The sequence below is a fragment of the Canis lupus genome, chromosome 30 (genome assembly GCF_011100685.1).
Source record: "Canis lupus familiaris isolate Mischka breed German Shepherd chromosome 30, alternate assembly UU_Cfam_GSD_1.0, whole genome shotgun sequence".
In the NCBI taxonomy this organism is placed as follows: domain Eukaryota; kingdom Metazoa; phylum Chordata; class Mammalia; order Carnivora; family Canidae; genus Canis; species Canis lupus.
In genome coordinates this window covers 13,595,899-13,609,367 of record NC_049251.1, presented here as the reverse complement: position 1 = coordinate 13,609,367, position 13,469 = coordinate 13,595,899, and the positions used below count along the sequence as shown (strand labels likewise).

At 33.4% G+C, this 13,469-nt stretch overlaps 1 long non-coding RNA gene across 1 annotated transcript; it reads right to left on the bottom strand.

Moving 5' to 3' along the window:
• Positions 1–7,719: 7,719 nt before the first annotated feature.
• LOC111093303 lies at positions 7,720–12,949 on the bottom strand. The gene is made up of 3 exons (XR_005381350.1): positions 12,829–12,949; positions 8,344–8,434; positions 7,720–7,770 (listed from the first exon to the last, which is right to left on the bottom strand). It is a non-coding gene; the product is annotated as an uncharacterized LOC111093303 (long non-coding RNA).
• Between the last annotated feature and the right edge of the window lie 520 nt (positions 12,950–13,469).

Genomic DNA, 13,469 nt, shown 5'->3' with positions numbered 1-13,469 from the left:
AATAGTATGTATTTTGCTGTTTTAGGATGGAATGTTCTGAATGTTAAAATTGTTGAGGTGTGTTTTTACAATAAAATGTTAAAATCATATGGTCTAGTATGTCACTCAAAGCCAGTGTTTCCTTGTTGATTTTCTGTTTGTATGATTTAGCCATTAAGATAAGTGGGGAGTTAAAGTCCACTGTTATTATTGTATTATTTTCAATTAGTTCCTTTATGTTTCTTATTAATTGTTTTATGTATTTGTTATGCTCCCATTCTGGGCGCATAAATGTTTAGAGTTGCATATCTTCTTCTTGGATTGTTTCCTTTATTATTTATAGTGCTCTTCTTTGTCTCTGGTTATCGTCTTTGTTTTAAAGACTATTTTGCCCAATATAAGTATTGCTACTCTGGCATTCTTTTGACATCCACGTACATGAGAAATGTTTCTCCATCTCTTTCAATCTGCATGTGTGGTTTGGTCTGAAATGAGGCTCTTATAGGCAGCATTTATTTATTTATTTATTTATTGGCAGCATTTAGATACATTTTTTCTTTCTTAAGTAGCAGAGGCAGGATTTTTTTTTCTTCTGAATTTTTATTTAAATTCAAGTTAGTTGAATCTTGTTTTTTGATCCACTTTGTCACTCTTTGTTTTTATTGGCGTGTTTAGTCCATTTACATTCAAAGTAATTATTGATAGATAATTTATTTTTTGCCATGTTGTTACTTGTTTTGTGGTTGTTATTATAGCTTTCTCTTATCGTTTCTTCTCTTGTCCTTTTTCATGGTTCATTGAATTTCTTTAGTGATATACTGGGTCTTTATTCTTTGAATATCCATTATTGTTTTTTGATTTGTAGTTGCCATTTGGTTTGTATATAACATCCCATGCATGTTATATTCTATGTTAAGTTGATGGTCACTTATGTTTGAAACCATTCTTTACTCCTCCCACCACGTTTTAGGCATATGTTGTCATATTTTACATCCTTTTATTTTATGGTCCCTTAAGTGATTTTATAAAAATACTTATATTTACTGCTTTTGTGTTTTTTAAATTATCATATTAATGGTCTTTCCTTTCCCACATTAAAGATCCCCTTTAGTGTTTCTTTATAGGGCTGGCTTAGAGGTCATGAATTTTATTAGTTTTTGCTTGTCTGAAAACTTTTTATTCCTTTTTCTATTTTGAATGATAGCTTTGATGTGTAGTGTATTCTAAGCTACAGATTTTTCCCTTTCAGTATGTTGAATAAATCATGCCACTTTTTTCTGGCCTGCAAAGTTTCTGCTGAATAATCAACTCATAACCTTATGATGGTTCCCTTTTGTATTACTATCTTCTTTTTGCTTGCTACTTTCACATTTTTTTTCTTTATCACTGCTGTTTGCCATTTTAATCACCATGTGTCTTGGTGTGGACCTCCTTGGGTTGGTTTTTAGGGGGGAGTTTCTGTCTCCTGGATCTGGATATCTGTTTCATTCCCCAGATTTGGGAAGTTTTCAGCTATTATTTCTTCAAATAAATTATCTGCCCCCTTTTTCTCTCTCTCTTGGGATCCCTGTAATGTGAATATTATTGTGCTTGAGAGAGTCACTGGGTTTCCTAAGACTTTTCTCAAGTTGCATAACTTTCTTTCCTCTCATTTCTTGCAATCAGCTTGATTACTTTCTATTACTCTGTGTTCTAGGTCATTAATTCATCTCTCTGATTCCTCCAGCCTCCTATTTATTCCATTAATGTATTTTAAATATTTTTATTGTGTTCTTCATCTCTGATTTGTTCATTTTTATCTCTTTGTTAAGGGTCTCACTGATGTGCTCCACTCTTTACTAAAGTCCAATGAGTATCTTTATGATTATTATATAAAAATTCTCTGTCTGGAATGTTATTTATATCCATTTCACTTAGTTCTCTTGCTGTGGTTTTTGTCCTGTTGTCTCATTTTGGATATATTCCTCTGTCTCCTCATTTTGTCTAACTTTCTGTGTCTGTTTCTCTGTTAGGAAAGTCAATTCTGTCTCCTGTTCTTGAAGGTAATGGCTTTGAGGAGAAGAAGAGGTGCTATAGTGCCCTGAAACTCAGTTTCTCCTTTTCCTCAGGACCTGGTGCTTCAGGGAATACCTTCTCTGTGTGTTAGATATGCTCTGCTATTTAGTCCTGGCTGCCTTTTCCACTTTTCCTCTCATTCTAGTTTTCTGCAGAGACTCTCCTTGCTTTTTGTGGGCAGTGTTTTGTCTTTGGATGGTTGGGGTGTGTTTTTACAAGTTCTACACTGGTGTGCTTGCAAAATGAGATCTGCTGCCATTGCCATTGGAATTGAAGTCCTGCAAAAGATGCAGGATAGGAGAGAGGCGTTGGTGGGGTTTGCCTAGGTGTTCTTGTGGGGCTGGCATCACCAGGATTATGGCAATTGTGACTGGAAAAAGAGGATCTAGGAAGCACAGTGGGCTGGGGCTTATTGTAAGCAAGTTAGGGAGCGAGTGCCATTGCCATGCTGATTCCTGCAGGTGGCTGTGTGTTTATGCTCTGGAGTGGAGAAGGAAGTGGTACCTGCCAGCTATTTAGTTCCTGGAGGGGTCACCCCATGATCCTGCCTCTCCAGGCCACACTCTGAGATGAATAAATAACTTTCCCTCCCATTTGCTCCCTGCATTTTTCAAACTGCTGATTTTATGCTTTATCTCTGCTGGCTCTTTGTTATGCTGTATTTTTAAGAGCAGGGACTCCACTTCCTAAGACCTTCCAGGCTCTCCCAGAATGAGCCTTCAATTTTTAAAATTCCAGGCTTAAGTCACCCTGGTTGTAAGAACTCACGAGATGCCAAATGTTATGGGGATTCGTCTTCACTGTGCAGGCTCCCAGTGTTATAGTCTGTTTTTTGTCCGTATCCAGGCCACTGACTCCCTCTGGAGCTCAGCCAAGGTCTGTTTTACTCTCAAACCATGTTTTCACCTTCCTCTTTTCTTTGATATGGCCTCTTTTCTTCCTTTACTTGCGCAGTTTGTTCTGCTAGTCTTTGCTCTGTTTTCTGAGTTATTTACATTGATGTGAGTTTTATCTAGTATATTAGTGGGACAAAGTGAGTTTAGGGTTCTTCTACTCTGCCATCTTCTCGGTCTCTCTCTGAAAATAAAGCTTTATGCAATGTGTATATCTGAATATTGGTGGACTGATTCAGTTAATGGGAATATATATGTAAGATTCTGTTTATTTGCATTTATATTTATATTCATGGTAAAGTAAAAACAAATTTTGAAGTATATATACTAAATGTTGGTGATTGGGAAAAGAAAAGAGGAAATGAGTTTTACTACTCTTAATAGTCAATATACATTCCATGAATTTACAAAATGCAATAAACCTTATATAAATAAATAGACAAATGTTTTAAAACAAAAAATAGCAAAGCTTTTAAACACAAAGTTTAATTTGTTTCTGCCATTTTTAAAGGAACAACTACATTAAAAGATGTCTTTATAGTTTCTTTATTGTTATGGTGGACTAAGTATTGATAAAGTTTTTGCCACAAAATACTAATTATCCAGTTTTCATGTGTAAATTATTGATATCTTTAATTTTTATTTTTTGGTTCTAAAGTAGATATATTTATGTTTCATCCTGACCTGAATGGGGAACATCTCATTGATTATAATACACTAATTATTATGTATAAATATTATGGGTTACCTTAATTCCAACTTTATAAATGCACAGAAATTAGGAAAATTACATAACTTCTTAGATATTGCCACTCCTTTCCACATTTGATTCCCTTTTACTTGGAAGTTCCACGACTCTAGAATGTGTATGAATAATAACTCATTCACATTTTAGAAAATGTTTTCCTCAGAATCTTCATTCTAATATTGATTTAGTTTTAAAAAAAAGTTTTATTGAGGTGTAATTCATATATTATACTATTCACACGTTTGAAGTGTACAATTTAGTGTTTTCAGTATATTCATGGTTTTGGGAAACCTGCCACAGTCAATTTTAGATTTTCGACAACTCAGAAGGAAATTCTATTTACGTTGGGTATTTGATTTCCTAATCCCCATCTCTTCCCTTGCCCCAAGGAAATACTAATCTATTTTATGACTCTGCTTTATGACTCTAGATTTTTTTATTCTGGACATTTCATGTAGTAGAATCATAGAATGTGTGGTCTTTCGTGGATGGATTTTTTATGTAGCACATTTTCAAGGTTCTACCATGCTATAGCACATATCTGTATTTAATTCATTTTTATTGCTGAATAATACTGCATTGTATGAACATACCTCGTTTTATTTATTCATTCATTTGTTGATGAACAGGTGGAATGTTTCCATATTTTTACTATTATGAATAATGGCTCTACCACTTTATATTTTCCACCATCAATGTATGAAATTTCAATTGCTTCACATTCTTGCAAATACTAGTTATTATCTGACTTTTAAAATTTTAGGTTCCTAATAGTATCACCACGTTATGTGGTATCTCACTGTAATTTTGATTTGCATTTCTGGATGACTGATGATATTGAATATCTTTTAAGTGCTTATTGGTTATGTGTATATATTCCTTGAGAAATGTCTATCAAGATCCCTTGCCCATTTTTTAATTTGCTAAGAATTCTTTTTATATTTTCAACAAAAGCCTCATATATATGTATATATAATTTGCAAATGTTTTCTTCAATTCTGTGGGTTGTTTCTCTTTCTTGATATGCCCTTTAAATAGCAAAGTTTTTAATTTTGATGAAGTCCAGTTTATTTATGTTTTCTTTGGTTGCTTGTGCCTTTGGTATTGTATCTAAGAATTCATTGTCAAATCCAAATTCATAAAGATTTACCCATAACCTTTCTTTTAAGATTTTTATGATTTCATCCCTTACATTTTGGTCTTTTTGATCCATTTTGTGTAAATTTTTGTAAATGGTGAAAGGTAGGGGTTCCACTTCATTCCTGGGCATGGGACTTTCTTGCTGTCCTGGCACAATTTGTTGAAAAGATGATCCTATTCCCATCGAATGGCATTGGCATTTTGGTCAAAAATCAGTTGACTATATTTTTATTTCAATTACAGAATATGTATGTGGTTCTTTTTTTATAGTTCCTTTTTGCTAATACTGTCTATTTGATGTGACATCATACTTTACTTTTTAATTATGATTTTCTTTGAACATATTTATAATGGATGCTTTGAACACTTTCTCTGTTAAATCGGACATCTGGATTCTTTCACAGAATTTTTTTTCCCTGATGTCTGAGTCATACTTTCTTGTTTTTATTCCTGATGCCTGAGTCATACCTTCTTGTTTCTTTGTATGTCTCATAATTTTATGTTAGAAACTATAGATTTTGGATAATAATTGTGGCAACTCTGGAGATTACCATTCTCTCCTCCACCTCTAGAACCTGTTACTATTATTTGCTTATATATTTATGACTCGCTGGATGATTTATTTTGAAGCCCCTGATGTTGTTCCTCAAATGGTGCAGCCTTGGGTGTGTCCACAGTTTCTCAGATAATAGTGATTTACCTGATAAAACCAAGCTGCCAAATTGTATAATTGACAGCTGATTTGTTTATTGTTTTCAGCAATGCCCTGGAGTATAAGTTGCTCCCTACACCTAACCAATCAAATTTCAGCTCCTTTAACAGGAGCTGAGGTCAGCATTTGAAATTTTGAAATTTTTTCTGATCCTAGGTCAATTTATCTCATCCTCCTTGGTCCTCTCTCTCCTATCCCCCTCTATCAGGCAAACTAGCTGGCCTTCAGTTTAGCCTATACATCTACTGGATCTATGAATTTCTGTGCTTGCCTTTGGCTTAGTATCTGAGCCATTGTTTTCCAGTGCCCATTATGGTGCTTTTCTCTGAATAAATGAACTAAGAACAGCCTGTCAATGATGCAGCCATATCCTCTGCTGAAGCATCTTAAAATCTGGAGTACAGGGACGCCTGGGTGGCTCAGCGGTTGAGCATCTGTCTTGGCTCAGGTCGTGATCCTGGAGTCCCGGGATGGAGTCCCACATCAGGCAGTCTGCTTGGAGTGTGCTTCTCCCTCTGCCCCTGTCTCTGCCTCTCTCTCTTTCTCTCTCTCTGTGTGTCTCTCATGAATAAATAAATAAAATATTAAAAAAAATTCTGGAGTACAATTCACATAATAAAAATGCTCATATAAGGAACTTATCTTAGTATTAATATATTTTGCTTGGTTACCATCAAACATTTTATAAAACAATAAGTTAATAGTATGTGTATTTAATTTTCCCAAATGCAAATTATAAATCATTCAAATAGAAAAAAATGCCAAGGTTTCACCTTGAAAAATGGTTGCCTTGTAATTTTAAATGTAACTGAAAGACTATTCGTCCTAGTGAATTCATAATCTTAATAAAAGTCTTAGGAAAAATTATGTATTCATTATAGAGGGAATACAATATGGGAAGAATAGTTATTTTTTTACATTGCAACATCTGCTTTTATTTAAAAATCACTTTCAGATATTTTTGTAATATATTTATTGATTAACATTTTTATTAGGTTATAAGTGAAATGGTTGCTATGCTGGTAATGCACATTTTCCCATTACAGTGTCTAAAACATCTAGACTCATAAGATGAATTGGAAAGATGTACCAAAAATAACAAAGAACATTAAGTTAGCACAAGTTAAATGTCATAGTAATATTTGAAACATTCAAGAAAATTGTCTACAAGAGTAATACCAGTGGCATTAATACTTAATATAGTATTTATACTCTCTCAGGTTATGTTTAGGTAGATAACAATAACATGCAGCTAAATGTGCAGTATTTGTATTATCGGTGTCAGTGATTTCAAGGATGTGTGAGGAACTGTCAATACTTTGGTAGCATGTTTATTGTGGAAAAAAAAGAAGCATGACGCTCCTCAATATCCCTGCTGGGGTGGTGTCAGAGGAAGCCTAGTGGAGAATTGGGACTTTCACTATTGTCCATTGGTAATGAGGCCACGTCCCACACGTGATACCATGTTACCATGTTATCACTGGAGACCATCTGGGTGGCTAGAACTCACCTTTCTGCTCATTAGAGACAAGGAGTTCCTCACCTCTGGTGTTAACAGAGGCCAAGTGGAAAACTTGGCCTTTTGCCTCCACCTTCAAGTAGAGAAATGGTCTCCTCACTTTGGCAACAGCTATGTCAGAAAAAGCTAATTAAAACACAAGAACTTAATAAGACCTAAAGTCTCATTACATACTATAAAAATATCTAGATTTCAATTTAAAAAATCATTTGTTATTCCAAGAACCAGGGAGGTATTGATCTACATGAGAAAAGATAAGCGATAGTTGTTAACAGTTTAAAGACAGAGATTTTAGAAATGACAAAGATTTTAATGCTGCATGATAAAAATGCTTCAAAAATGAACACATTTGAAACAATAAAAATATAAAAAGCCTCAACAAAGAAATAGAATACTTCAACAAAGAAACTGACACTATGAAGAATTAAATGGGAAATTTAGAAATGCAACATCTAGTAACTGAAATAAAAAGTTAAGTGGATTGTCTCAACAGGAGAATGATTGGGGCAGTAAAAAGAATCCATGAACTGAGAGAAAAAAGAAAGTTGCCAATCTAAACAACATAGAATAGGGGATCCCTGGGTGGCGCAGCAGTTTAGCGCCTGCCTTTGGCCCAGGGTGTGATCCTGGGGACCCAGGATTGAGTCCCACGTCGGGCTCCCGGTGCATGGAGCCTGCTTCTCCCTCTGCCTGTGTCTCTGCCTCTCTCTCTCTCACTGTGTGCCTATCATAAATAAATAAATTAATTAATTAAAATAAATAAATAAACAACATAGAATAAATTACTAAATTAAATAAAAGATGAGGGGATCCCTGGGTGGCTCAGTGGTTTGGCGCCTGCCTTTGGCCCAGGACACGATCCTGGAGTCCCCGAATCGAGTCCCGCATCCGGCTCCCAGCATGGAGCCTGCTTCTCCCTCTGCCTGTGTCTCTTCCTCTCTCTTTCTCTGTGTCTACCATAAAATAAATAAATTAATTAAAATAAATTAAAAAAATAAAAAAAGATGAAAAATGAAAAAAGTTTGAAAGTGTGGAACTATAACAAAAGGTCTAACATTTGTATCTTTGAGTTCTGGAAAGGGAAGAGAAAGAGCACAGGGCTAAAGGGCTAAAACAAAGTACTTGAGGAGCTAATGGCTGAAAACTTTTCAAATTTGGCAAGAGACACAAGATGATTCAAGAAGCTGAGCAAACTCTTAGCCCAAAGAGATTTATGCAAAAACACATCATAATCACACTTCTGAAAACTATAGACAAAGAAAAAAAATATATTAATAAGTTCAGAGAAAATTGGTACCTTAGCTCTGGGGGAAAGCATTTCAAATCACAGTAGATTTCTCTTGAGAAATCAAGGAAGCCACGAAGAAGTCTCACAATACTTTAAGGAGCTGAAAGGAAAAAAAAAATAACTGCCAACATACTGATCATAAGCCCACTAAATGTATTTTTTAGGAACAAAGGCTAAGTCTAGACATTTTCAGATAAAGGAAAACTTAAGAGAATTTGTTGCCAAGAGATCTACTCTAAAATAATGGCTAACAGATATTCTCTAAACTTAAAATGAAAAGGAAGGAATTTTGGAATATCAGAAAGGAAGAAAGAACATGGTCAGCAAAAACGTGGGTGAATGTAATAGACTTTTCCTTTGTTGATTTTTTTACATTATGTTTGATGATTGAAGCAAAAATTACATTCTCTTATTCTAAATGTATGTAGAAGAAATATTTATACCAATTATATTAAAAATGAGGTTAAAAAAAAGGGATGCCAAAAGTGATAAGATTTCTATATTTCACTCAATGAAAACACAAGTAGCTTGTGAGAAATTATGCATGCATGATGTAATACCTAGAGCAGTCACTAAAAAATTTATATGAATAGATACACTCAAAAATAATATATAAAGCAAAATGAAATTCTAAAAAATATGTTGAAATTACCTACAGAGTGGTAGAAAAAAGTGAAAACAGATAACTAACAGAAAACAAATAAATGGCAGATTGCATTAACATATCAATAATTAGATTAAACATGAATCATCAAAATATACTAATTGAAGGACAAATATTGGCATAGTGGATTAAAAATGTGACCCAACGATAATGCCTTTTACAAGAAACCTGCTTCAGATATGATGATATAGGTAGGTTGAAAATAAATAATAGAAAAAAATACATATCATGTAAATATTAATTGGAGGAAAGCATCAGTGACTATATTAATATAAGATAAACCCCAGAAAAAACTATCAGAGAATTCATCATTATATAATGATAAAAGGAGCAGTCCACAAAGAAGGCCTAACAATTCTGAATGTATATGCATCAAACAACAGACCTGCAAAATATGTGAGACTAAAAATGATATGATTAAAAGAAGAAATGGATAAATTAACAATTGTCATCAGAGACTTCAACACTTCTCTTTTAAAATTTGATAGAACTAGACTGAAATTAAGGATATAGAGTGATTCAACCACACCATCAAGTAACATGATCTAATGATATTTGTAGAACTCTTCACCCTAAAACAGCAGAATATGCATTCTTCTCAAGTACTTACAGAACATATACCAAGATCATGTATAGGACCATAAAACAAACTTCAACAAATTTAAGAGTTGGTACCACACAGTGATACACTGACCACAAAGGAATTGAACTAGAAATCATTGTCAGAAAGATACCATGAAATTTCAAAACATTTGGAACGAAAACAACATACTTCTAAATAGTCTGTGGGTCAAAGAGGAAGTCTTAAGAGAAATAAAATAAATTATGGACTCTGAAAATGGATATACAACATACCAAAATTTGTAAGACCAAGATAAAGCTGTGCTGAAAGGAAATTTTAAAGCACTAAATGCATATATTAGAAAAGAGGAGAAGGCCTAAATCAGTAGTTTAAGATCCTAATTTAAGAACATAAAAATTAAAGAGCAAACTAAAATCCAAAGCTAGCAGAAGGAACTAAATAATAAACAAAGGAAGAGAAATAAATAATTAAACACATAAAAATAATAGATAAAACCAATAACTGGGACTTTGAAAACAATAATAAAATTAACAAGTCTCTAAGAAGACACACAAAGAAAAAGAAGACACAAATTGCCAGTATCAGAAATGAAAGAGGGGATAGACTGTAGATAGCAAAAGGATAAAAAGAGTAAATACCACAAACAACTTTATGTACATAAAAATGACAACCTAGATTGCCAAGTCCTCTAAAACAAACACCATAATTCATCATTATGGAAAAGATCATTTTAATTGCCTTATGACTGTTAAGAAATTGAATTTGTAATTTGAAGACTACCAAAAATTCTTTCAAGCCAGATGGTTTCACTAGAAAAATCCACCAAATGTTTTAAAATAAGTGAAACAAATTCTACATAATGTCTTCTAAAAAATAGAAGAGGAGAGACTTCTCAACTCTTTTAGAAACTAGTATTACCTTGATATCAAAAACCATACAAAGTATACAAAAAAAACTACAGACTAATATTCCTCATAAATATACATAATGTCTTAAGAAAATACTAGCAAATAGAATACAATAATAGTAAAGATTGTACATTATCAATATACTGTGTTTATTCCAGAGATTAGAGATTGATTTCACTCTGGAAAATACTTGTCAGGCTTTTTAAGAACAAGAAATGTAATTGCTATATGACCTAGCACTAATCTTTTCAGGCATTTACTCTCAAGAAATAAAGATTTATGTTTACAAACAAACCTGTACTTGAGTGCTTTTAGCAGCTTTATTTACAATAGTCAAAACTGGAAAAAAATCCAGATGTATTTCAATGGGTCAATGCTTAAACAACCTATGATATAATATATCCATACTATGAAATACTACTCTGCAGGAGAAAGGAACAGATTATTGGTACATTCAACAACCTGTTTGAATCTCCCAAGAACTATGTATTGAATGAAAAAAACTAATCACAAAGAGTTATGTACTGCATTATTCCATTTCCCTAATGTTCTTTAAATGACAAAATTGTAGAAAAGGAGGACACAATGTTTGCCTGGATTAAGAAGGTGTGGTGGAGATGGCAGGAAGGTGAATGTGCCTATAAAAGACAACAAGTGAGATCTTTGTGGATATGGGAATATCCTGTGTCTCGACTCTACCCATGTCAGTAATCTGGTTGTGATAATGTTCTATGATGTTACAAGACACTTTTTTTTTTTGGAACTATGTAAAGCATACCTGGATTCTCTGTATTATTTTTTACAATTGCATGTGTATCTATAAGTATTTAAGATAAAGTCTCAATTAAAAAGTATGTCTTAGTTAAGTCTGATTGGATTTTGTAATTAAATAACCTCTCAAATTACACTAATTTCACTTCTGAATAGAGAAAAAATATAGAGGCAAAATAATACAAAGGGTATACTGTGATTGAGTGCTTTAATTGGATGAATGAATGCCATAATTATTCAAAACTACAGGAAGTTTGATTTTCCAGATTTTCAATGGTTAAGGATGTGAAAAGCATTTATATACTTTTATGTATTAAGCATTATAAGAGGGTATTTCATTTCTATAGACTCCTTAGGCATCTAAAATAAATATTAGCAATAAAAGTCTATGTTTCCTTCCTTCAAGTGACATCTTAAGAGTTTCTATAGCTGATGTGTGTGGTTATGCCCACATTTATATAACACAGTAAGTATTTTATACTGTAATAGTGTGCATAAAATAAGACTATAGACAATCACAATTAAGATACATAAAAATAAGACTGGTTGTTGTAAGTTGGGACAAAGAAAAATGATGAATAGTTTTTTGAAGAATATATTAATTTTATCCTAATACAGGGCTAGTCTTTTCTTTTTAATATCTGACTGTGCTTTTAAATTAAAAATAGTGTTCATCTGTGTTTCTGCCTTGCAGAATGCTAAGAGACTTTGGTGTGAAAGCCTAGAATGGATTTAATACGTCATTTGCAGCACTGGCAGCACTGAGAGGAGGAGGTGGCAATAAAAATATAACTGCATAGCAACTCTGGTGAATATGGGGATCTCCCAGCTGGGAGAAACTGGCATATGGCATCTTATGCTATGTGTGAAAGAAACATAATGGGAAAAATCATGCAATTAGACTGAGGGCTATGACAGAGTCACAAATATGTGTGCAAGCCAAAAATGTATGTTGGGATATTCCAAACTTTTCCAAAGAAAAGCATAGAATTCAGTTTTTATATCTGTTTTGGGCACTCTGTGCACTTGCTGACAATCTCCATCCATATTTAGGTACAAGAGGAATAAAGTCACAAATGTCATGAGAAGTAATAAGAACCCTACCAATGTTTTAGCATTCACTATGGGGAGAAAGGCAGTGTTGGATTACTCTATTGAGGGAAAATGTATCCCCCTACTCCTGTAGCATAATCACACATATATTTTCATGTATTAAAGCACCAGGATATTGTTGATAATATAATACAAGGTCATTCAGTATTTATTAACATTGAATAAATATTAATTCTTTTAAATAAGATTATTTTACTTTAACTGTCCAGTGTTATTTGACTTTCCAGTCTTTTTTGACCTCTAATTTAATATATCAAAGTTCTCTTGAATTTACAGATGCAAACTAAGAATTACCCATGGGTTCATTAAATCTTTAAAAGGTATACTTGTGAGGTTTCAGCTGAAATAAGATTGCATGAAAATAATCCAAAACTCAGTAGTTCACCATAAGAAGCATATAAATATTTCTTTCTTTCTCTTAGTTGTGTATTTCTGGTGACCTAGGTTGGGATTACCTGAGGTTAGCTCTTGGCTGAAATTTGGGTTCAATGTTGCTCCATATGTGTTTTCATTCTCTTTGGTCCAGTAATACCCAGGATGTGTTCTTCCCATGACTCATGGCAGAAGCATAAGGACCTAAATTAACACAAGCATATGTAAAGCCTCTGTTTGAATTGAGCTCTTTAACAGTGCAGTGATCAAAGCAGCCATATGGTCACTAAACATGAATAGGACTGGGCAATAAACTGCACCCACAATATTTGGAGGTACTTTAAAAATTCATGATATTCATAAATCAAATATGGAAAGGGAGTGACTAATTGGAAAAAAAATAACTAAAGAAACAAGAAACAAAGTAGGTAGAAGGTGGTTGTTCAGATGTTCTTTCTAGTAAGGTTGAATCAAATGGTACAAAATAGTATATAGTTCATTGAATTATTATAATGTTTGCTAAGAGATTTTATCACAAATAGATCCTGAAATTAAATGAATACCCACCATTTGCTTCAATGTGGATGGAACTGGAGGGTATTATGCTGAGTGAAGTAAGTCAATTGGAGAAGCACAATCATATGGTTTCACACATATGGGGAATATAAAAAATAGTGAAAGGGATTATAGGGGAAAGGAGAGAAAATGAGTGGAAAAATCAGAG